The sequence below is a fragment of the Myotis lucifugus genome, unplaced genomic scaffold (assembly GCF_000147115.1).
Source record: "Myotis lucifugus unplaced genomic scaffold, Myoluc2.0 scaffold_74, whole genome shotgun sequence".
NCBI classification, from domain to species: Eukaryota; Metazoa; Chordata; class Mammalia; order Chiroptera; family Vespertilionidae; genus Myotis; species Myotis lucifugus.
The window spans coordinates 4,563,883-4,590,176 of record NW_005871122.1 but is presented as its reverse complement, the minus strand read 5'-3'; positions in this window follow the sequence as shown (position 1 = coordinate 4,590,176).

The window sequence follows — 26,294 nt, the reverse complement described above, 5'->3', positions numbered from 1 at the left end:
TAAGAATATCTAGCAATAATGGCCAACCGAGCATTTGATGTGACATCAGTAGTTTCATCAAGAGAAATTGAAAAATATTTACAACTATTTAAGTCTTTTTTTAATTGATGTTGTACGTTTTTGTTAAGATCTATTTTTCTGTCTTTGATAGTATTTCTACTGAGTGGTAACTCAGAAATTCTTTTAATAATATCTTCTTTATTTTTCATATCGTGAAATAGAGCTGGTGCACATCTTAGAAATGTTTCCTTAATAAATTCTCCGTCACTGAGGGCTTTTCCATGCTGATCTATGGAGTGAGAAATACAGTAACTTGCTGATGTTAAATTTGTAGAGCGTCTTACAAATTTAATGATGGAATTTGATTGACTTTTATAGAGGTGTAGCTGCCTAGAAATGTATTCCTTCCTTTCATCGATACTTCTTTCAAGAGCTGACAATGATTAGTTTCAAAATGTCTCTTTACATTCCACGTTCTGCTTACTACCATTTCAATACACAGTATGCACAAGGATCTGTTGTTTCTGTCGATAATCCCGTACATCTTGGTCCATATGTCTTGAAAGGGTCGGCTAATGCTACTTCCACTTCCTTTATCATTCAATCTTGCTTTTTTATTTTTTTGATTCTCCATCACAAGGCTGCAAAAATAAATAAATATAAATCACGGCGTTTTTTATAAAAGGTTGATAGATTTCTTACCTATTAATTTTTTGCAGTGTTGTTGCACTGACTCCTGGTGCAAAACAATTCAAAGATAGTATGTATAACCAACAAATATATGGTCCTGTAATCAATTATCCCACACACAGAATGTCTCATCGAGCACTATGGGACTGTATATCTTTTTCTTCTAACCCTCCCATTCCTGTCTCCTAACGAACATGGCAATCAAGTGCATCAGTTTGCTGAATGCACCCGAACACACTGGAAGCTTACCCAAGGCACATGTTGACAACAATGAGGCCGTTTCCAGAATTGGGCATTTTGTCACTTGAGTAAAAATAAAATGTCATGAGTAAAGATTAATCTCTTTATAGTGCAATTCTTAACCTTTTTATATTAATGTCAATATTGGAACAATGTATCTTGGATGTTTTCACTATGTATCTTTGCTACGCAACAGCGATGTACATGTTTACATCCAGTTTTAGAATTGCATTACCCGTGCACCTGGCCTCAAGTTTTAATATAAAATTATATAAATAACATTTTCTGTATTAAGTTACAATTCTTTGCTAATCAAGAATCTCAATTTGTTTCAAAATATACTAATTCACTATTTCAGTAAATTTACAAGCTAAATACATTTTTCAGGAAAAATGTCTATAAACAATTAAGAAAATATGTATAGTATTGGGAACATCTTCCATACAACAGATGTGTGCCCTACAAATAACATGTGCTTTTTTAGATTTGGAATATAATTAATTGAATTTAAAAGCAGCTATTATCCTATATAATAAAGAGGTAATATGCAAATTGACCATCACACCCTCACAAGATGGCTGCCTATGACCAGACCAGCAGGGGTTTAGTGAAGGATGACCAAACAACTGAACAAGCAGGCTGCATGGGGTGACCAGGTCAGCAGGGGGGTTAGTGTAGGATGAACACATGACTGTACAGCAGGCTGTGTGGGGCGACCAGGCTGGTAGGGAGGCCATGAGGGGCAACCAGGCCAGCAGGGGTGGCAGTTGGGGGTTACCAGGACGGCAGGGATGGGGCAGTTGGGAGTGACCTGGCCGGCAGTGGGGGGAAGTTAGTGGTGATCAGGCCGGCATGCAGAGGCAGTGAGGGGTGATCAAGCTGGTGGGGGCATGGGGGGTATTTAGAGGTGACCAGGCAGGCAGGCAGGTGGGTAATTAGGAGCCAGTGGTCCAGGATTGTGAGAAGGATGTCCAACTGCCGGTTTAGGCCCGATTCCCTACAAATAACATGTGCTTTCTTTAGATTTAGAGTATAATTAATTGAATTTAAAAGCAGCTATTATCCTATAGAATAAAGAGGTAATATGCAAATTGACCATCACACCCCCACAAGATGGCTGCCTATGACCAGGCCAGCAGAGGGTTAGTGAGAGACGACCAAACAACTGAACGGGTTCGGGCCTAAACAGGCAGTTGGACATCCCCTGAGGGGGTCCCGGATTGGAGAAAGTGCAGGATGGGCTTTGGGTTCCACCCCCCATGCATGAGTTTCATGAACCAGGCCTCTAGTATGTACATAATTGTTAAATATCATGAAGCATTGGGTTAAAGTTTGTGACGAATGATAAGAAATCCTCTCACCCTTCATGCATTGAAATCTGAAACCAATCATGGTTGATCACTTCAGGGCCTTTTAAGTCTTTTTTGCAAATATGCTCCAAGTCCTTATGTGAGGGCTTCTATACTTCTTCCTATCTTTTCTGTCCCTTAATTAACCCTTTCTTTTCTCGAACCAAGTAAAATGTTCAGATAGAGAAAATGACTCTCCAATGTCAAAATTAACTTGGATTTTTGTTTATTTGTTTATTTTGTTCAACAGTCCAGTAGAGAAAAAAATTATTATACCTCAGAGAAAATTGCCTAATAAATTGTGATGAGCAAAGTTCAATCTTGTTTTATAAACAGAAGTTTCCACAACTTTACTTGTGAAAACTCCAGAAAGAAAATAATCAGGTTTAAGCAAATTTATCTTCTACTTGATAGTTTGAATTTAGGGACAAACAGTAAAGTTAATTGTCACTGAAGATAGTTGTATAACTTTTCCTATCAAAAATTTTTTTTGCCTGTGACAGTTTTACCTTATTTAAATACATATTTTGCATATTTTAATGTTATTATTTATTATTTTTCATCAATTTATTTTGTTACACAGTATTTTTACTGTTATTTGAATATGGATATCTTTGCTACTCATAGATTAATTATGCTAAAATATTCCAATAAAATAAGAAATGTTATTTGCATTTCTTTTATGATTAGCTAGAGGTTTGGTGCCCGAATTGGTGCACCAGTGGGGTCCCTCGGCCTGGCCTGGGGGATAGGGCCAAAACCGGCTCTCCAACATCCACTGAGCGGTCCTGGATTGGGAGAGGGCACAGGCCATTCCAAGGGACCCCACCGATGCATGATCAGGGCCAGGGAGGGACATGGGAGGTTGACCAGCTGAGGAGGGACCACAGGAGGGCTTCAGGGAGTGTCTGGCCTGTCTCTCTCAGTCCCGATCTGCTGGACCCCAGCAGTAAGTAACTTACCGATTGGAGCATCTGCCCCCTGGTGGTCAGTGTGCATCATAATGACTGACCAACCAGTTGACTGTCTGCCCCCTGGTGGTCAGTGCATGTCATAGCGAGCAGTAGTGGGACCTTAGCATGTCATTATCATATTACAATTTGATTGGTTGAACAGACAACCGAACAACCGAACACTTAGCATATTAGGCTTTTATTATATAGGACTAGAGGCCTGGTGCACGAAATTTGTGCACTTGGGAGGGGAGTCCCTCAGTCCACCTACACCCTCTCACAGTCTGGGAACCCTCAGGGGAGCGGGCCTAAACCGTCAGTTGGACATCCTTAGTGCTGCTGGCTCAGGGCTTCTGGCTGAGCAGCATTCCCCCTGTGGGAGCGCAATGACCACCAGGGGGGCAGCTCCTAAATTGAGTGTCTGCCCCCTGGTGTCAGTGTGCATCATAACAACTGGTTATTCTGCTCTTCGGTAGATTTGCATATTAGTCTTTTATTATATAGGATCTTTTATTTCCAGAAGTTCCACTTTGAGATATATATATAATTTCAGAGAGAAAGGGAAAGGAAAAGAGAGATAGAAGCAGCAATGATGAGAGAGAATCATTGATTGGCTGCCTCCTGAATGCCCCCCACTGGGGATCAAGCCAGCAACCCAGACATATGCCTTTGACTGGAATCAAAACAAGGACCTTTCAATCCATGGGCCGACGCTCTATCCACTGAACCAAACCAGTAGGGCACACTTTGTTCTTTTCTATGTCTTCTATTTATCTCCTTATTATTTTAATGCTTTCCTTTAAGTTCCTCAACATATTTATAATCTGCACTAATAAAAAAGAAACATGCAAATTGGTGTCACTCTGCTACACCCACAAGCCATGCTCACCAGCCAATCAGGAGCGAGTATGCAAATTAACCCGAGCAAGATGGTGGAGGCCATGGAGCTGGAGCGAGCAGGATGCTTCGGTTGCCCCCTGCAATTGAGGAAGCCAAGCTTCCTGCCCACCCTGGCCAGCCCTGGCCTCTGGTCAAGGCTACAAAGTTTCAATTATAGAAGATAAATAAATCCCAGATACCTGCTTCCCTCCACTCAAGGAGGCACTAAAAAAAAGAAAAAAAGGAGGGGATGGCAGCTTGGGTCACCGGGAGCCATGGCAAGCCTGCAAACAGCCATCAGCCCCTCACCCAGGATGGCCAGGCACCCCAGCGGGGACCCCCACCCTGAAGGGGGTGTGGCCAGCTTGAAAACAGCCCTCAGCCCCTCACCCAGGCTGGCCACACACCCCCAGTGGGGACCCTCATCCCATGGGGCATGGCCAGCCTGCAAACCACCACAGGCCCCTTGCCCAGGCTGCTTCACGCCCCAAGGGAACCCCCACCCTGATCCAGGACACCCTTTAGGGCAAACCAGACAGCCCCCACCCATGCACCAGGCCTCTATCTTATATAATAAAAGGGTAATATGCAAATTGACCCTAACAGCATGTTTCATAGACTTTGTCCAGTTCTTTCTTTCTTTACAATGAAAAAAGGCACCTGGGACCAGAGTTTCCCTCACAGCCCCGGCTTTATCCAGAAAGACATCCAGTCTAATTAGCATATTATGCTTTTATTATTAAACAACTTTTTACATACCTAGTAGCCTTTTGCATATTTTCTTTGGAAAAATGTTTTCCAGGTCTTTTTTCCATTGGGTTATTTGTTTCTTTGCTACTGGGTTGTATGAGTTCTTTGTATATATTCGATATTAAATTCTCATGGATGTGTGCTTTGCAAATACGTGCTACCATTCCATAGGTTGCCTTTTCATTTTTTGATGATTAACTTTGCTGTGCAGAAGCTTTTTAGTTTGAGGTAATTAAACTTGTTTATTTTTTGCTTTTTGTTGCCTTTGATTTTAGTATCAAATTTAAAAAATCAAACATTGACAAGATTAGTGTCAAGGAACTTAACTCTTATGTTTTCTTCCCCATTTTATATTCTTGTCTATACACAAGAGTTTATTTCTGGGTGCTCTATTCTATTCCATTGATTTTTTGTCTGATTTTATGTCAATGTCATTTTTTGATGACATAGCTTTGAGATATAACCTCACACCCATTAGAATGCCTATTATCAAAAAGACAAAGATAAAAATTGCTGGTGAGAATTTGTACAAAAGAGAACCTTTGCACATTGTTAGTGAGAATGTGAACTTGTATAGCCACTATAGAAAACATTATGGAGGCTCCTCAAAAAACTAAAAGTAGAACTACCATGTGATCCAGCAATTCAACTTCTGGGTATAAATCCTAAGAAAAGGATAACTGATAAATCCTTATTTCAAAGAGGTATCTGCACTCCCATGTTTATTGCAGCATTATTCATAGTAGCCAAGGTACAGAAACTAAGTGTTGATGAGTGAATGGAAATAAAAATGTGGTATATATACAATAGAATATTATCCAGCCTTAAAAATAAGAAAATCCTATTATTTGTGACAACGTGAATGAAACTGGAGGCAATATGCTCAGTGAAATAAGCCACACACAGAAAGGCAAGTGCACATCACTCACATATATAATTAAAAACCACACACATAAAAACAGTAGAAAAGTGGTTGCCAGGGACTGTGGGATGAGTGAAACAGGGAGAGTTTAGTTCATGTTACAAACTTTCAGTTATAAGGTAAATAAGGTCTGAGGATATCATATATAACATTGTGACTATAGTTGATGATATTGTATTATATAATTGAAATTTTTCATAACTAGAACTTAAATATATACACCAAAAAGAAAAAGGAAAAAAGGTTAACATGTGAGGTGATGGATGTGTTAATTAACTCAATGAGAGGAATCCTTTCATGATGTACACTTATATTAAACCATCATGTTATATGCTTTAAAATCTTAAGATTTTATTTTTAAATTGCACCTTACTTATATCACAATAAGCTAAAAATAATTATATATTACTTCCTAATTAAATAGCTAAATATGACATTTATCTGTATGTATGCTTTTATAAAAAAAATCTATAGGTGGGGAAAAAGATATTCTGTAAAGAGTAGAAACATTACAAATTCCTAGTTGTAATATCTATATTAAAATAAAATCATGTTTACTTTTTCTTATTATTTTTAAACTACTACATTTAAAACTATGATTTGTTTTAAAACTTATTATATAATAAAACTGATTTTTTTCTTCTAGTGTAAAGTAGTTTTATAAATATTGAGATATATTAATTTAATTTTGTTTAGTAGTACCATAGTCAGATATAGAATTGTTCCATCATTTCAAAAAACTTTCTTGTGCTATTTATTTTGTGACAATTTTCTCTCAACCCTAGTCCTTAGCAATCACTGATGTACAACACTATATACTTCTACAGTGCTATCGTTTTTGTTTTATTTTCAAGAGCAGCATTTAAACATCATCATAAAATCTGAAGCGATTTGATTGGCCCCTTTCATTAAACATAATCTTTTGAGATTTATCCAAATTTTCCATATGTCAATAGTTTATTTCCTTTTACCATTGAGTAATATACTATTTCTTGGATGTATCACAATTTGTTTATATTTTCATCAATTGAAACATTTGAGTTGACAATTATGAATAATGTTGCTATATATTATGTATATTCTTAAGTATACCCAATTTTTTATTTCTCTGGAGTAATACCCAGAAATAGGATTGTAAATGTCTATTTAACTTCATAAGAAACTACCAAACTGTTTTCCAGAGAAGGTACATACCATTTTACTTTCCAACCATCAATGCATGAGGGTTCCAGTATCTTCACATACTAATTCGTGGTTTAAATTTGTTTTTATCCTAAGTAAAGTTGCCTCTTGTAAATAAAAACAGTCCTATTGTTTTCATGTAAATATGTTTTTTATAATTGGAAAATTTATTAGTATTTTAAAAGGTAGGTTATATGATGTCTTCTTACTGCTCTAGCAATTTTAAAAAATGGAGAGATTTTTATGTGGTTCAAACACTGGTTGCATTTCAAATATCTATTTCAATGGCATGATAATTTTTCAAATTGCAAAACATAGTTTTGCAGTCTAGCAGGGCATCAACACTGATCTTGTGGAAATTGATTTTATACTTAAAAATCTGACAATTTTGGTGAGTGGACAAACTCCTCAAAATATAAAATTTACCAAATATAATGGCAATAGAAAGTTATAATACAATTAGAAAGTTTGAATAGTATATCTATAACAAAAGCTGAATCATTTATTAAAAAAACATTTGACAAAGACTTCCTGGGCTCACCTTGCCTCTGGCTTCATTAGGGAATTCTGCTAAATATTTAATTTTAACCTTAATCTTAATTCTATTGTATTCAAAGTCATACAAAGAATTATAAAAAATAAATGTTACTTCCAACTTTTTTGAGACCAGCATAAATTTGATTCTGTCTAATATCCTGCTAATGTGTTAAAAGGAAGAACTGACAGATTTGCTTTGGAGTATGAGGATTTCTTTCAGACTTCTATCACTTACTGGCTATGATTGCAAGATCTTTTACCTTTGAATTATGTCTCCAAATACTTGTTTGATGATTAATTCATATATATGAGAGAGAAATAGAGACAGAGATACACAGAGAAACAGAGATGAAGAAACAGAAATCTTAACACAGTATTTGGCATATACTGAGTGCCCTTATAAGATAACAGTATTAATAATAATGTATTCCGTAAGTAAATTTATTTAATAATTATTATTTTTACCAATATTATTTTCAAAATTACAGTTGTATCTAGACAAAAGAAAAATGTTTACCTTTTAATTGTTTTTAAAAGGTTCTCCATTTTCTTTATATGTATAATGGGCATAAAATGTGTGAATAAGACTTTTTTTGATAAATAATTTTGATCATTTATTTGTATAGTAATTTTCAGCATCCTATATTCTATTTGTTAATATATAGTATTATATCCTCTCATTTAAATTTTAATATCCTTTTATTTAATATTTCCAAATTAGGAATATGTTATTACAGTCTTTTTAAAAAATATTTTTATTAATTTCAGAGAGGAAAGGAGAGGGAGAGAAAGATAGAAACATCAATGATGAGAAAGAATCATTGACCAGCTGCCTTTTGCACACCCCACACTGGGGATCGAGCTCACAACCCGGGCATGTGCCCTGACCAGGAATCAAACTGTGACCTCCTTGTTCATAGGTCAATGCTGAACCACACAGGCTGGGCTCATTATGTTCTTTAAATAATAAATAATTCCAGTTTTCAAACAAAGTTCACAGAATTCTACTAGTAATTATCCTGTATTGTTGCTTGTCACCTTTCTCCACGCTGAAGTGACCATCTGCTCCTTGTGCTGTCTCACACTGCCATTGTTAGCAACATTGTCTTTGAGATTGTCTTAGTCCCTTTTGGCTGCTATAACAGAATGCTATAGACTGGGTGGCTTATGAACAAGAAACATTCATTTCTCACAGTTCTGAAGGCTAGAAGTCTAAGATAATGACACCAGCCAATTCAGTGCCTGTTAAGGGCCCACATTCTGGTTCATAGATGATGCTGTGTCCTCACATGGTGAAAGAGGGGGAGGGAACTCTTTTTGGCCTCTTTTATAAAGGCACCAATTTCATCCAAGAGGGCTCTGTCCTCATAACCTAACCAAATCCCAAAGTCCTTACCATCTAATACCATCACCTTAAAGGGGTGGTTTCAACATATGATTTTGGGGGGAAAACATTCAGACCATATAGCTCAGACCTATCAACCATAATGGCTGAATTGTTTTCTGTTAAAAAAAAGGAAAAACATCATGAGGACTTGATTGTAGATTGCTTACTCACTCCCTATACAAAATGGCAAAGGCTTGAGGCAGATTATGGATGAGAGGTCTTATGAAAAGAACTTGGAAGAAATAGAACTAGACCTGGCAGAGATGGCTAAGTGGAATATATGAAAGGTAAGTAATAAAGAAAAAATATTTCCTAATACTTGTTAAGAGTCTTGGTAAAAAGATAGACTTCTAGAAGAAGAGGCTATTGTAGTTCCAGAAAAAATATTCTCTCTGGAACCCTCCTTCAGTATTGGCTACCTGGGCAGATCTTACATTATCTCACAAAGTAACTCAATTGAAACTACTTGAAATAAATTAAAACTCAAAAAACTATATAGATATTTAGAAGTTATGGCAACATTCTAGAATTAAGACCTTTTATGAACAAATGGAAGCAGAATCTGCTGAGTCATTATGGACATGGTTTTAGCAATAAAAATTAGGAGATCATATTGCTATTCCAGATACTGCGGAATGAATAGGATACTTTAGATTGTGATGGGTCCCCAGTGGCTGTAAAATGTTATAAACAGACACTTTGGTGTAGTATAACAATTATCCTGCTGCAAAAAGTAAAAAAGGGAGGTTGGGAAGATCTACCTTGACAGTGGAAACTCTTCAATTCTCTCATTGACTCAAAAATTAAATATATGTGTATATAATGTGACTTATATATGTGTATATTTTTTAAAAATTTATGGAAAGATGTGACTTATATATGTGTATATTTTTTAAAAATTTATGGAAAGATGGAGCACAAACAGATCTAGACTGGCTGAATACAGACTAATGTATTAAGCAATTTTAACACTCATTATGATGATGCTAGATGATTACACAGCTCATGGACATGATGACTAAAGCAGACCCCTATCTGCTACCATCATTACACTCTATGATGCTAGTTTAGAAAGACAACCTTACCCATATTAACGCAATATGAATGTTTTAATCTTTCCTTTGGAATTCATATTTCACATAATTTATTGTTAATGCTTCTGAGGCTGTGCTTATCCTTTTTCATTCTGCTATTAACTTTTTTTTTGTTTTACTCCTCTCTGCCAACCTTTTTGAATCTTTGTTATATATGATATCTTTAAAGTAAGAAAATGTACTTTTTAGTGCTTTTAATATGCTTTATTTCACCAAACCAAATGAAGTCCAAAGAAAGACATTTAATTTTATTAGTAATATTCTAATTTATTAATGTCTAGGCTACCAGAAAAGCCTTTACCAAGCACTTTATATTCACTTTGGCTGTACTCATTCATTTTATGCATTCTCTACTACTTTCAGCTGTTATTAGTTTGAGATAAGAGACTTTCATAGTGACTTACACATGATATGCCTTTAGAAGAGCTCATGAAAGAACTGAGAAGAGGGAGATGAAGACACCACAGCTTCTAAAAATTGCCTTATATTTGTTTATTGCAGATATGGAAGAGCCTCTTTCTGGGCTTCTTTCCTACTCCTTTATATTCCTTTTTTTTCATTTATTGGGTGACATTGGTTAATAAAATTATATAGGTTTCAAGTATAAAATTCTATGACACATTATCTGTATATTGCATTATGTGTTTACCACCAAAACTCAAACGTTTTTCTGTTACCATATATTTGACCCCCTTTACCCTTTACTACCCACTCACCTCCCTTCCTTCTGATAAATACCATACTGTTGTCTCTTTCTATGAGCTTTTGTTTGTATTTTTGTTTGTTCATTTGTTGCTTACAGTTTTATATCCTACATATATGTGAAATCATATGATCTTGATTTTTTCTCTCTGACTTATTTTGCTAAGTATGATATTCTCAAGATCCATCTATGTTGCAAATGGCAATATTTCACCTTTCCTTATGGATGAGTAGTATTCCATTGGAAATATGTACCACGTCTTCTTTATCCAATCATCAATTGAGAGACACTTCAGTTGTTCTCATGCCTTGGCCATTCTATATAATAAAGGCTAATATGCGAATTGTCCCCTAGGGAGTTTGACCACTCACTATGACATGTGCTGACCACCAGGGGGCGGCACGGAACAAAGAAGGCCCCAGCTGGCAGCTGGCAGCTGGGGAAAGGAAGGCCCTGGCTGGCCCTGATTGTTGGCCAGGCTTAGCGACCCTATCCATGCACAACTTTCATGCACCAGGTCTCTAGTCATTAATAATGCTGAAAGGAACATAAGGGTGCATATGTCTTTGTAAATAAATGTTTTCAAAAATTTCAGGTAGGTACCCAGAAGAGAGGTTGCTGGGAGATATGGTAACTCTATTCTTAATTTTTTGAGAAACCTCCGTACTGTTTTTCATAGTGGCTGTACCAGTTTACATTTCCTCCAGCAGTGTACAAGTGTTCCTTTTTCTCTACAACCTCTCCAACACTTATTATTACCTGTCTTGTTGATAATAGCCATTCTAAGAGGTGTGAGGTAGTATCTCATTATACTTTTGATTTGCATTTCCCTAATGGCTAGTGAAGTTAGGCATCTTTTCATATGACTACTGACCATTTTTACATATTCTGCAGAGAAGTGTCTGCTCAGGATTTTTTTATATATTAACAGCCAACTTGCTTTCTGTAACTGGTTTAAATATGAACTATGCCATTTCTAAAACGTGAATTGAAATCTTTTTTTCATTCTGTGCCCCTAAGTAGTAGAAGATAGGAGTGACTATGCTTACATTGCTCATATTTATGGAGTTTTCAGTTCTATTTCCTGTAGAAGCTTTGGAGAATTTACATTGCCAGAGCTGTCAATCAATTCCAATGAGATGGTGATCCTCTTAGTCTAAAAATTTGGCTATAAATTAGCACAGCTGAAAGAGTGATTAGTGGGATGTTATATTACTGTCCATGGCAAAGGGCCTCCACAATTTATTTAATTCTAAGAAGGCTTTGGAAATTTTTTCTATGTAACATTATCACAATTAGGAAACTACAGTTAAGGAAGGGTTTATTATGTCATCAATGTCACTCATCAGAAATGAATAGTTATTATGGCAGAAAATAATTTTCTTTTATTAATACTAGTATACCAGTCAACAGATTACGTTTTTCTTTAATGATTCACAGGGTATTTATGATTGGCATTTTTAAATGTAAAGTGAGTTGAAATATCACATTAAAAACTTACTAATTTATCCTGAAATAATAATGCTTCTTATACCAAAGTAAATTATTAATATTCTGCTTCATTTTACTTTTTCTTAGAGACTGTTTCTAAGGCTGGTTATCATATGTAGACATTCGTGTCCATACACAGACCTTCTTATTCATGCAATTTAACATTTTTTTGTGTTTATTAGCTTGCCTTTCACTGATAGCTTTTAATCTTCTAAAATCCATTTTCTTTTTATGTTATGTCAATGTAAATCCAGGCAATTGTATTTATCAATTTGCTTTGTGAACATAGAATCAGAAAAAAGAAAGTTGTATAAATAAATATTTAATGGCAAGACACCTAGATGCTATGCTTATAAATCTACCTAATAATGGATGGATGGATATTATGTTGGATTATTTTGTGTGAAATGTATGATTGGATATTTAAAGTTTTGTGGTGTTTTTGTTGTTGTTTGCTTTTAGAACCTTAATTTTAAATCATTTATTGGCTAATTAATACTTAATCTTACTTTTTTATTTCTCCTCATCATTGAGAGACATGATTTAGATAGGTGAATATGCCCTTATATGATTGGATTCAAATTCTATTGCACAAGAATCCAATTTTTGCTTTGAGTTTTTTTCTGGTTTATATTATTGTATGATAATTGTGTAACTGAATTTTCAGAGGACCATAATTTATCCTTTATTATAGAGTTTTGTGCAGCAAGTAGTTTCATAATTTTATATTTTAAATATCATTTTATGTTTAATTTTTTCTTTTAAGATATTTCATGTAAAGTACTTTCTCCTCTTGAAGTTTAATGTAGTAGTCAATGACCGTAGCAGCTTTAATTTACATTATATGTCTTCTCCTAAACTTTTAACAAATCCCTAAATTAAAGATTAAATCCAGCTCCATGTGGTAGGAACTTATAAGATATATAAGAGATGATATTAAGGAAAGCACCCCCCTCAAAAGAAGGCATAACTTGTATATAAAATTAGAAATAAATATATTGTCCAATAAGCAAGTTATTTTATCCTATTTGTAGCTATGAAGCATCTATTAACTGACCTTTGCTATAGTTACTATATCTAAGTGTAAATTAAAGAGGTAAAAAGATGTAATCAAATTATAAAAATGTTAAATGATTGTATTTATTTTCATAAAAGCAGCATTTGTATATAATAATGACATAATGCAAATAATAAATACATATGTAAGACATCCAAATGTGGAAGTAAAGTTGAAATTAGAATATGAATTCTGAGTTTACAAGCCATAAAACACACAAAAAACCTTTTCATTATTTAATGGAAAGCGATTTAATATCTTTTAGAATATTTACTTGTCCTCCATAATCCTCCTCAAAATATCCTATATAATAAAAGAGAAACATGTAAATTGACTGTCCCTTCGCTATGCTCACCAGCCAATCAGGAGTAAATATGCAGATTAAACTGACAAAGAAGGTGGGTTAATTTGCATACACAGGCACCAGGTGGAGAGCAGAAGCCGGAGAGCCAGCAGCTTGGGGAGACGTGGCTCCATTGGTCGCTCACTCGGTTGCTCCCTTGGGGTGATGTGGCTCCCTCGGTTACTAGGTGGAGAGCAGAGCAGGAGAGCCGGAGGCTCCCTCGGTCGCTCCCAGCGCAAGGAGCACCAGAAATTCTGGGAATAGTAGTTCTGATGGCAGCCCCAGGACTAGAAGCAGAAGCCCAGAGTGCGGGGAACACCAGGAATGCTGGGAATCGTAGTCCTGGTGACAGACGGATCTCCTAGACCAGTGACGGTGAACCTTTTGAGCTTGGCGTGTCAGCATTTTGAAAAACCCTAACTTAACTCTGGTGCCGTGTCACATATAAAAATTTTTTGATATTTGCAACCATAGTAAAACAAAGACTTATATTTTTGATATTTATTTTATATATTTAAATGCCATTTAACAAAGAAAAATCAACCAAAAAAATGAGTTCGCGTGTCACCTCTGACACGCGTGTCATAGGTTCACCATTACTGTCCTAGACCCATGGTCGGCAAACTGCGGCTTGCGAGCCACATGCAGCTCTTTGGCCCCTTGAGTGTGGCTCTTCCTAAGCCTTAGGAGTACCCTAATTAAGCTAATAACAATGTACCTACCTATATAGTTTAAGTTTAAAAAATTTGGCTCTCAAAAGAAATTTCAATCGTTGTACTGTTGATATTTGGCTCTGTTGACTAATGAGTTTGCCAACCACTGTCCTAGACACTAGAGCAAAGTGAGCCTGGAGCAAGTTACTGTTGTGGTGGGGGATGGAGGGAAAGCAAAGGTGAGAGACATAAGTAAAATCAGAGTGTCTAGGAAAAATTAAAGGGAAGATATCCTAAAACTTCCAGGAAATCTCCACCAATGAAGCAAAGAAAAAAAATGCCTCTATTATTCTGTGAGCAACAAACCAAACTGGGTTGGGGGGTCTCAGACAATTTGCTCACATGATTGCAAAGACAGACAGAAACTCCAGATTGGAGAGGGCTCCCCTGAGGGCTCCCAAATTGGAGATGGTGCAGGTCGGGCTGAGGGACCCCCTTACCCCTCCACCCCCCATCCCCCCGTGCATGAATCTTCATGTACCAGGCCCCTAGTATAAAATAAAAGGAAATATATAGATAGTATGATTGTTCATAAATGGAAAAGCACCTACTATGGAGAGTTAAAATCTGGATTAAAGAAGTCCATGCCCTTAATTCTTTATGATGCTTAAAAGGTTATATTTATATACTAGAGGCCCAATGCATGAAATTCGTGCAAGAGTAGGCCTTCACAGCCCCGGCTGCCTCAGCCCTCACAGCCCTGGCTTCATCTTTGTCATCTGGAAGGTCGTCTGGAAGGGTGTCCAGACAGTCATTCCACTGTTCGGCAGTTCAGTCGATTTGCATATTATGCTTTTATTATTATAGATACCTTAAAGCTTTTCATGATTAAATAGTACTTATATTCAGACCTGTATTGTCTTATTTTTAATGGAAAAATACTTCATAACAGCAAAAGTAATTTTACTAGTAAACATAATTTTACTATTTTAAGAAATACTTCTAGCCCTGGCTCAGTTGGTTGGAGTGTCATTCCATGCACCAAAAGGTTGCGGGTGTGATCCAGGTCAGGGCACAAACATAGGTTACTGGTTCATCCATGGTGAGGGCACACAGGAGGCAACCAATCAATGTTTCTCTCTCTCTCTCTCTCTCTCTCTCTCTCTCTCTATATATATATATATATATATATATATATATATATATATCAGTAAAACGTATCCTTGGGTGAGGATTAATATATATATAGCAATTGTTCATGAAAATATAAATCTATATTTCTAATGTAGCACAGTGATTTAAAATAAATTTTGGTAAATGACAATATTTAATTTTTTTAAATGTGGGTTGTGGCTATAATCATATTTGTTTAGGTACTGACCCTCCTTCCACCAAATCTGATACTAAAAAGATTTGTTAGCCTACCAGTCTACCAGGATGTTGTTTACTAAAGAATAACATTTCTCCATCTTTTCAGTAACTTTGAACTCATGGTAGACAGAACAGTGGGGAATAAGTGTGTAAAATATCGTGCTGAGAGTCAGGAAAGGAAGTCAACAGGCAAAAATGTCACTCTAAGAGACAGGAGCTTTTACTTTTTCATGGTTACTTAAAAAATAAAAATTGCAATCTCCACAATAGTTATTGCTGTGATTACAATAGGGCCAGTGTAGAAAAAATTACCACCAACCTTGTCTTATCTTTGTTTCAGAGAGGACTCCAATTGAACTGACTGGACACTGAGAATAAATAAACTGCTGGTTCATAAGTGATAGGCCTAGAGAGATGTCATATACTTACATGATGAGTAAATAATATCAGAAAAGTATGAAATGTGCTACTGTATAAATGAGGGCATTCCTATAATGACTCAAAGGCGAAACATACACGCCCAGCCAGCGTGGTTCAGTGGTTGAGTACTGACAAATGAACCAGAAGGTCAGGATTCAATTCAGGTCAGGGCACATGCCAGGGTTGCAGGCTTGATCCCCAGTGTAGGTCGTGCAGGAGGCAGCTGATCAATGATTCTCTCTCATCATTTATCTTTCTATCACCCTCTCCCTCTTCCTTCCTCTCTGAAATCAATAAAAATATGTATTAAAAAGATAAACATACACAATTGACTTGATATAATATATAAACAAATATTTCAGAAATTTTTATTTTGAAATAGTTGGAATAATATAGAAAGTCTTTACCTGTATAAAGTGGTAATAAGGACCCATCAAAAAAAATAGGTGAAAGGCTAAGGTGTGTGTTTATGTGAAAGGAAAATACTTTATTTCTGTAAAAGAAGGGAAGATAGTTGGAAAACCACAGGGCTGTGGTTAAAGGTAAACTGTCAGTATGGCCTCATACTTGTTATGAGTGATACTCACATTAGTGATACATTAGGCATGATTTTCCAGAGAAATAAAATCAATAATATGGAAGCTGAGTGCTCTTAGGATCTGTAGTAGGCAGGCTAGAGACTCAGGAGAGTCAATAGTATAGTTCCATCCCAGTCCAAAGGCCTGAGAACCAGGAGAATTGAAGTGTGAATTCCAGTCTTATTCTGAGTTGGAAGGCAGGGGAAGACCGGTTTCTCAGCTCCAAGACCCTAAGGCACAAAGAGAGAATTCTCTCTTATTCAGCTTTTTTGTTCTATTCAAGCCTTCAAAGATTGGGTTGGGTGAAACACACACACATATTGGGGAGGGCAATCTGCTTTATGAAGTCATTTGATTCAAATGTTAATCTCATTCATAAACAGTCCTATAGAAATACATAGAACAATGTTTAACCAAAATGTTTAACCACCCAGTGGCCCAGTCAAGTTAAAACATAAAAGTAAACATTAAAAGTGATTCATTTGATTAGCCTGATAAAAAAGTATGAGAACACAGAAGAAGATAAAAATATTAAAAGTGTCAGAAATAATAGAGAGGATTTTTTTATTTATACAAATGATGTATATCAAGAGTCTACTGTATATCAGCCAATATCTGGACATTAGGAATTATAAGGAACATATCAGATGTAGTTCTTATCCTAATGGTGCTTAACCCTTTGAGTGCCAACCAATATCCTACAAACTATGCTAAAATTGCCAAGGCATTTTTGCTGATTTTACAGCAGTTTAGGAAAAAAATTATGAATCGCAAGTAAATGAAGTTACATATTCAATATTCCACAAAATCGTCATCTTCACAGTAAGAATTGACATATTTAGCAATATCATCAGCACTAATAAAAGCAGACTTAGAACTGGACACTGTAGGAGGAGCGCCATAGCACTCCTGGCACTTTTGGTGAAAGACAGGAGGAGCGCGATCTCGCTCCCCAGCACTCTAGGGGTTAAGTATAGAAGTTGTGAACAGTATAGACAGCATAAAATTTTACTGAGATTTAATAGGAATTAAGGTTTCAAAATGGAGATTCTCAACAACAAATTAATGAAAAAAGGATGAGTTATAGAAAATCACCCATTGAAGGTAGAGACTATATCATCCTATCTAATAAAAGAGAAACATGGTAGTTAGCTGTAACTCCGCTACCCTTCCCATTGGCTAATCAGGGCGATATGCAAATTAACTGCTAGCCAAGTTGGCGGCAAGCAGCCAGGCAGCTTGAAGCGAACAGGAGGTTTGCTTGCTTCAGTGACGGAGGAAGCCAATGTTCCCCACCTGCTGCTGCTGGCCTCTGAGCTTGCAGTTTGAAACATTGTTACAAATATAGAAGCTAAACAAAACCCCAGTAACCTGCTTTCAGCCAGCCAGGATCTCAGAGCTGGAGTTGAAACAGTGTTTCAATTATAGAACCCAAACAAACCAGATACCTGCTTTCAGCAGCTGAGGCCTCAGAGGTGGAGCCAAGCCACAGAGCTAAAGCTGGCCCAGAATAAAAAGAAAAAGAAAAAAAGGAGCGGTTGGGAGCTTTAGTCACTCGCCAGCCTGAAAACGGCCCTCATCCCCTCACCCAGACTGGCCAGGCACCCCAGTGGGGACCCCCACCCTGAAGGGGGTGTGACCAGCTGCAAACAGCCATCAGCCCCTCACCCAGGCTGGCCAGGCACCCAAGCGGGACCCCCACCCTGATCCAGGACACCATTCAGGGCAAACCAACCGGCCCCCACCCGTGCACCAGGCCTCTATCCTATATAGTAAAAGGGTAATATTCCTCCCAGCACAGGGCTCAGCAGAGCCGCGAGGCCTCCCGGCACCAGGATCAGTGTGACGGGGGACAGCGCCCAAACCCCCTGATCGCCCTGCGGCTCTGTGTGTGATCGGGGGCGGGGCCACAACCTCCCTATCCTCCCTGCTCTGTTCATGACAGGGGAAGGCACCCCAACCCCCTGATCAGCCCTGCTCTATGCCTGATAGGGGGGAGCTCCCCAAACCCCTGATCGCCCTGCGGCTCTGTGTGTGACAGGGTGCGGCGCCCCAGCTCCCTGATCAGCCCTGCCCTGAGTGTGAAAGGGTGCGGCACCCCAACCCCCTGATCTGCCCTACTCTGTGCGTGACAGGGGGGAGCTCCCCAACCCCCTGATCGACCCTGCTCTGTGCGTGACAGGGTATGGAGCCCCAACCCCCCTGATAGGCCCTGCTCTGTGCATGACAGGGGGCGGCGCCTCAACTCCCCAATCAGCCCTGCTCTGAGCTCGACCAGGGGCTGCACCTAGGGATTGGGCCAGCCCTCTGCCACCCGGGAGCAGGCCTAAGCCAGCAGGTCGTTATCTCCAGAGGGGTCCCAGACTGCACGAGTGCACAAATTTTTGTGCACCGGGCCTCTAGTTACATATATATAAGCAGAAAAATTTTGACCTCATCTTAAAATAGTATAGTTTCATTACTACAAAAATTATTTCTCAATAAGCATATTCTTTTTGACTGTTATTTATTGTGACTTTAAAAATTAACAGATATCTAAATTATGGAAGAATACACAGGACATTTAACTTTCTGAAAAAAATCTAAATAATATTTTTAGACACGAAACATTTATCAAATTATAGAACTGATGTTTCATAAAGTTGTATTATATAATTTTTGAGATAACAAAAATATTGAATGTATTTTTTTTAATCACACAAGTTAATTTTCACTTTATTCTATTTATCAGAAACAAGTCACTAATTTTGCCTACATTCAGAAGGGTTCTTAGGCTTCACCTCTAAAAATATTGAGCAAGTTTTCTTTTATTTTCATAATTATTCATTATTGAATTACTATATTATTGACAATTATTGAATAATTAACAATATGCACTAGCATATAATGTTAATATACAAGTATTCATTGTATGTTTTTCTACAAAATTGAGTTTTTATACATTAAGGATCAATAATTAATCTGTTATTGGTGATAGAGCAGAGAACAAGAGAGAAAAAAATTAATTTCATGAGACTTTTATTTCAATGTTGGGATAAATGAAAGAAACTAAACATATGAACAAGAAACATACTTCATATTGGGTGGAGAAGATAACTTTATTAAAAAATATATATTTTATTTATTTTTTACAGAGAGGAAGGGAGAGGGATAGAGAGTTAGAAACATCGATGAGAGAGAAACATCGATCAGCTGCCTCCTGCACACCACCCACTGGGGATGTGCCCACAACCAAGGTACATGCCCTTGACCGGAATCAAACCTGGAATCTTTCAGTCCACAAGCTGACGCTCTATCCACTAAGCCAAACCAGCTAGGGCTAGAAGATAACTTTTATGCTCAGATCTAAATGGGGAAAAAAATGTGTCTGTGGGAAGAGTATTCCAGCAATAAAAAATAAAAAATTTGCATGCATGAGGAATGGAGTCTGAAGGAAAAGGTTAGTTTGGGAATAGCATTGTGGAAGCCAGATTGTACAGGATTGTAATCAGGATAAAGAATATTAGTTTATTCGAAATGTAGAGAGAAACATTTGGAAGATTTTAAGTGTGTCAATTGACATGATTTCTGTCTTTTTTTGGAGTCTGGTATTTTGAAGTAAAATGGACTTAAGGATGTCAAAGAGGAGGCTTATTTGTTGTTGTTGGTCTGATTTGTTTTCATTTTTATGTAATAAGCCATTTGAGAAATAATAGTGCCCTAATTAAAGAAAGATACATGTATTAATTACTTGTCATACCCATATAAAGCAATTATAAATGCACCTCACCATACTGTTAGAAATGACAAAATATGCAGTGGATGGATGGATGGATGGATGGATGGATGGATGGATGGATGGATGGAGATAGGAAGAAGAAGACTGAAAGAGAGTGAGAGAAATATGTAATATGTATTCATACTCTAGAGTCTTTCTGTAGAAGCTTTTCTGAATTTAATTGGAAATATTTAGGTTTATGGGCCATGTGATCTCTTTGTACCTAATCAACTCTGCCTTTGTAGCATGCAAACAGCCATAGACTATACTATACATAAGTGCATGGGTGTGACTGTATTCCAATAAAAATATATTTACATAACAGCTGATAGGCCAGATTTATCTAAAGCTTGCCAATTTCTACTACAGTATATAAAATATGTAATTTATAATTTGTTGAATAAGAGAAAATTAAATATAGTTTATAAAATACATAATTTAAAAATATATGATAAATACATTGTGATATGTGATTTTTGTGTTTTATTATATGGTATACAACATATGAATTATACAATTACATAATGTATAACATATGTGGAAAAAATGCACATCATGTGATAAATATGATCTACAATAATAGAGAGTATAATATATACTCCCCGGCAGAGGTTCATGCTGCTGCAGCTGTGCTCACCAACAGTGAGCCCGTCATCTGGCACCCATCTGTCAACACTCCTGCTGTGGGAGGACACTGACCATACGGGGCAGTTCCTGCATTGAGCATCTGTCTCTTGGTGGTCAGTGTGTGTCATAGCTACCAGCAGGTTGTACAGTCATCCAGTCATCTGGTCATCTGGTTGTCCGGTCATCCAGTCTCCCAGTCGTCTGGTCGCTTAGGCTTTTATATATAGAGATAGAAGTTCCAAACTGTGCCCCATAAGCCAAATATAGGAAGCCTACTGCCCTGGAGCAAACCCCTCCTTAAACAATTACACATCATCTATGGTCTCCCTTCATTTTCTTAACCTCTTTCTCTCTATTGCTTATATGCAGCTAACTGTTCTGTTTGACTATTTTTACCACAGTAGTAGCTAATAAGGAAGGAGTTCACTAATCTGTCTCTGACAGCCTCAAAATATGTTTTTCTCTTATTTTAGGAGCAAATCCACCTGTTGCTTCTTTTTCCTATGCATTTCTTAAGAGGTAATTATTTTTGTTTTCAATTTCATCATTGTAGCCTCTGCACCATGGATTTATGCAGAGATGGTTGTGCAGTCATTTATGTCAAACTTCTCTTGGTACTATCTGCCTATTCTGGTTAACATCTGGCATGCAAAGAGTAATCAAGACTGTTCTAAATTAAATATTCTCTATCATTTATTTAGTGGAAAACTTTTTCATGCAATAGGAAACATTCATTGCTATTGCCAAACTTTGAGTTATTTGTATTCTCTAGAATCCTTTAAAGGAAGATGGGAAAAGGTTTGTATTTGGAACACAACAAAAAAAAAATCACCATGTTACTATCCACAGGAATTGCCTGTTTACCTGCTACTCTTCCCTGAAGTTTTTGAGGTCTGGGCTTTGATTTCCTAAAGTCTAGAATAGCTACTAACGTAAAATAGCCATTCGATAAATATTTACTGAATGATCTTTACCTCAGAGGATTGCACGTGATCTGAATTGACTTTATGTCTATCATCTCAATGCTTGTGTTAGTCTATGAAAGCAGTAAGTATTTTAGATCTTCCAGATCAGTATCTCTAGGGTACTGCTTGATTTTACTTTATAAACATAAGTAAAAGGTAAAGAGTATGCAAGAAAATGGGAAACGGAAGGAATAGTAAATAATTCTTTTTATACAGAGAAGTTTGTATTTCCCTTGTCAAAGTGTTACTGTAGTGAGTCTGTTACCAAATTTATTTAATATAGAAAATTCCACTGGTCTATTTGTCAATATGTCAATAAAGAAATTTGCTCCCTGAACTGGTGGTGAAATATTAACAAATGTTGAAATACTAGAAATAAAATTATTTCAGAAATAGAACTAATCTAGCTCCCTTGTTACTTGCCAGGACTAAAAACATGCATTTAAATTTTGTAATAAATAAAAAGGTTTAATTCTTCCTGAAAATTGAAAATAACTTGTATGTTTAACCAGAGGTAACACTGGGAAATTCACAATTCAGAAAGGATGCTATCTCCATCTGACATATTGTCTTTATTACATATTTAATTTGCTGCTTAAAACAATATGAAACAGGAATTCCACATTTTTATTATTAATTAATTAATTTAAATATGTTTTTTATTGATATAAGGGAGAGAGATAGAAACTTTAATTAGATAGAAACATTGATTGGCTGTCTCCTACTGAGGATTGAGCTCTGGGCATGTACCTTGACCTGGAATCAAATCTTGACCTCTTGGTGCATGGAATGATGCTCAAACAACTGAGCCACACCAACCAGGCTAATTCCACATTTTTAAAGAAATGTTTGTGAAAATTCTCTAGTAATAATTATTACTTTGGAAATGCCATTATGAAAATCCCTACTAGATAGGATTGACATTTGGGAAGGAATTTCCTGGAGAAAAATGTCAAATTAAATCAAATAATTATTTCTTGATTACTTGCCACTGTTTAGCTTAATTAAATGGAATAATGTTCTTATTTATTAATGTTATTTTATATAAATATATTTGAGAAAAAAAACAGCATATATTGCAGCATCCAGACATTTTCTTTATCTTTCAATAATGGTAAATGTTGGCCTGAAAAAAAAATTAAAAAGCACACCATAGGAGTATTTTTCAAAGGACAGTGTTAGAAGTACTGATTTCATAAAATATTGGTATTCTACACATTTCTTTCTCTGTGTGTTCATATATACAGAATAACAAAATGTAATTTTGTGGTATTAAATATTAAAATTCTAAGATTTTAATCAAAACCTAAAACTATAGGAAATATAACATAGAATGTTGTAGAATCAATTTTTATGCTATAAAATTATCGCCCATCTATAGCATGTTTTATTTTGAGTTTATAAATCTATAATAATAATAGCATGATATACTAATTAGACCAGACAGCCGAACAACCTTCCGGACAACCTTCCAGATGGAGCTGGGGTTGTGAGGGAAGTTCAGGTCCTGGGTGCCTGTCAACAACTGGAGGGAAGCCCGGGTGCCAGGTGCCAGAAGGGAGCCGGTGCCGGCAGCTGGGGGAAGGAAGGCCTACTCTGGCATGAATTTCTTGCATCAGACCTCTAGTTTAATATAAAGATCAAACATGCTGATACATTTTTAAATTACTTTGTAAGTTTTACATAACAATTATATTGATCTTTAAGTGTTTTAGATTGACTTACAAATCTCTCAGTGTGTTAGTCTCTACACACATTATGCAAGTTGTTAAGTATAAATTTCTATATTTTTTTAGACTTATTCTCATTCCAGTGACCTTTCCAAAAAGTCAGAGCCTGCACTGCACCTGCACTTTAATACTGTGTAGAAAAGAACAGTGAACCTTCATTACCAGAAAATATGTTAGTTTACTGATGAAACTTTCACTTCTTATCTGCATTTTCATTTAATCTGCTGACATCTGTCTAGGATCTTTACTTAGCGATTTAGTCATCTACACATAAGCACATGTATCTTTAAATGTTTGGCCAGAAACTGATCCATCATGTGGGCTTTATGCCATTATGTTGCATTATACAATATATTGGTCCTATGCTCTGATAAGAAAAATTTACCACTGCCTGTTGGAAAGGTTTATGGATGTATCTTTCGTTTGTGCAGAGTACAAGTAAACTATTTGGTTCAAGACTGTGTAGTTAGGTTGCTTCAAAAAGCTGAGTATTGTTGATAATACTGCAAGGAACATGGGGTGCAGATATCTTTCAGAGTTAGTATTTTTTTTAATAAATACCAAGAAGTGAAATTGCTGAATGATATGGTAGTTCTACTTTTAATTTTTTGAGAAACTTCCATACTGGTTTCCATAATGGCTGTGCCAATTTACATTTCCACCATCAACAGAACATAAGCGATCCCTTTTCTCCACATCTTTGCCAACACTTGTTATTTTTTTAAAAAATCTTTTTGGTAATAGCCATTAGTGATGTTGAACATCTTTCTATGTCCCTTTTGCCATTTGTTTGACATTTTGAGAAAAATTTGTTTAGTCCCCTTCCAATCACTATATATGAAAGCCCAGCAACCAGAATGGTGGAATGACCAGAACAATTAGAATGACCAGTGGCTATGACTCACACTGTGGCAGCCAACCAGCCTGATCCGGGCCCCGATCGCTCCCCCATCCCACCGGCCCACCCCCCGATCTGACCCCAACACCTCGATCAGTGATGGGGCCGGCCAGCCAACCATCCGCAGCCCCTCATCCCCACTGGCCCAGACCGATGGACCCTCATTGGGGCAGACCTGCCAAACCTTACCCATGCACAAATTTGTGCACCGGGCCTCTAGTCTACACTAATAAAAAGAGAAACATGCAAATTGGTGTCACTCTGCTATGCCCACCAGCCAATCGGATGAGTATGCAAATTAACCCAACAAAGATGGTGGCTAATTTGCATACACAGGCGCAGAGCAAAGAAGACTGAAGACTGAAGAAGACTGAAGAGGCTTGGCTTCTCCACTGTGTCTGGAGCAGCCGGAGCGAAGGCCTGGGTCCCGGGTGCCAGAGGAAAACCGGTGCCGGCAGCCAGGGGAAGGAAGGCCTATTGCACAAATGTCCTCGTGCAACGGGCCTCTAGTTTTTAAATAAAATTGTTCGTGTTTTTTGCTATTAAGTGATAAGTTCTTTACATATTTTGTATATTATACACATATCTATAAGATATGTTATTTACAGATATTTACCTGTAGTCAATAAGTTACCTTTTAAATTTGATGATGGTTTCCTTTGCTGTGCAGAAGCTTTTTAGCTTGATGTTTATTTTTACATTTGTTTATTTTTAGATGTGTTTATTTTTACATTTGTTTTCTTTGCTTTTAGTTGCAATAAAACCCACAAAAACAAATAAACAAATTGCCAAGACTGGTATCAAGGAGCTTACCATTTATGATTTCTTCTAGGAGGTTTTGGTTCCAGTTTTTAATTAAATCTTTAATCTACTTTGAGTTAATTTTTGTGTATAGTATAAAATAATGGTCTCATTTTAGTCTTTTGCATGTGACTCCCCAGTTTTCCCAAGAGCATTTATTGAAGAGCTGATCCTTTCCCAATGGCATATTCTTAGCTCCTCTGTCATAAATTAATTGGCCATATTTTTGTTCTCTCTATACTGTTCCATTGATCATTGGAACAAAATAGGTGGACCTTAAGGGCATTATGCAAAGTAAAATAAGTAAGACAGAGAAATACAAATACCACCTGATATCACTTATATATGCACTCTAAAAACAAACAAATAAACAAACAAACAAATTGAATTCATAGATAGAGGTAATAGATTAGTGGTTGTGAGAGGCAGGGGGGGTTAAATGGAAAAGTTCATTAAAGGGCACAAACTTCAAATTATAAAATAAATTAGATGCCCGGTGCACAAAAATTTGTGCACTGGGGGGAGGTTCCCTCAGCCTGGCCTGTGCCCTCTCACAGTCTGGGACCCTCGGGGGATGACCACTTGCTGGCTTAGGCTTTCTCCCCGGGGGATTGGGCCTAAGATGGCAATCAGACATCCCTCTGGCAGCCCAAGAGCCTCGGGGGATGTCCACTTGCCAGCAGGGAGCAGGCCTAAACTGCAGTCGGACATCCTTAGCGCTGCTGAGGAGGCAGGAGAGGCTCCCACCACCACCGCTGTACTGGCAGCCATTAGCCTGGCTTGTGGCTGAGCAGAGCTACCCCATGTGGGAGCTCACTGACCACCTGAGGGCAGCTCCTGCATTGAGCGCCTGCCCCCTGGTGGTCAGTGTGTGTCATAGTGACCAGTCATTCCCAGTCTTCTTCTGTTAGGGTCAG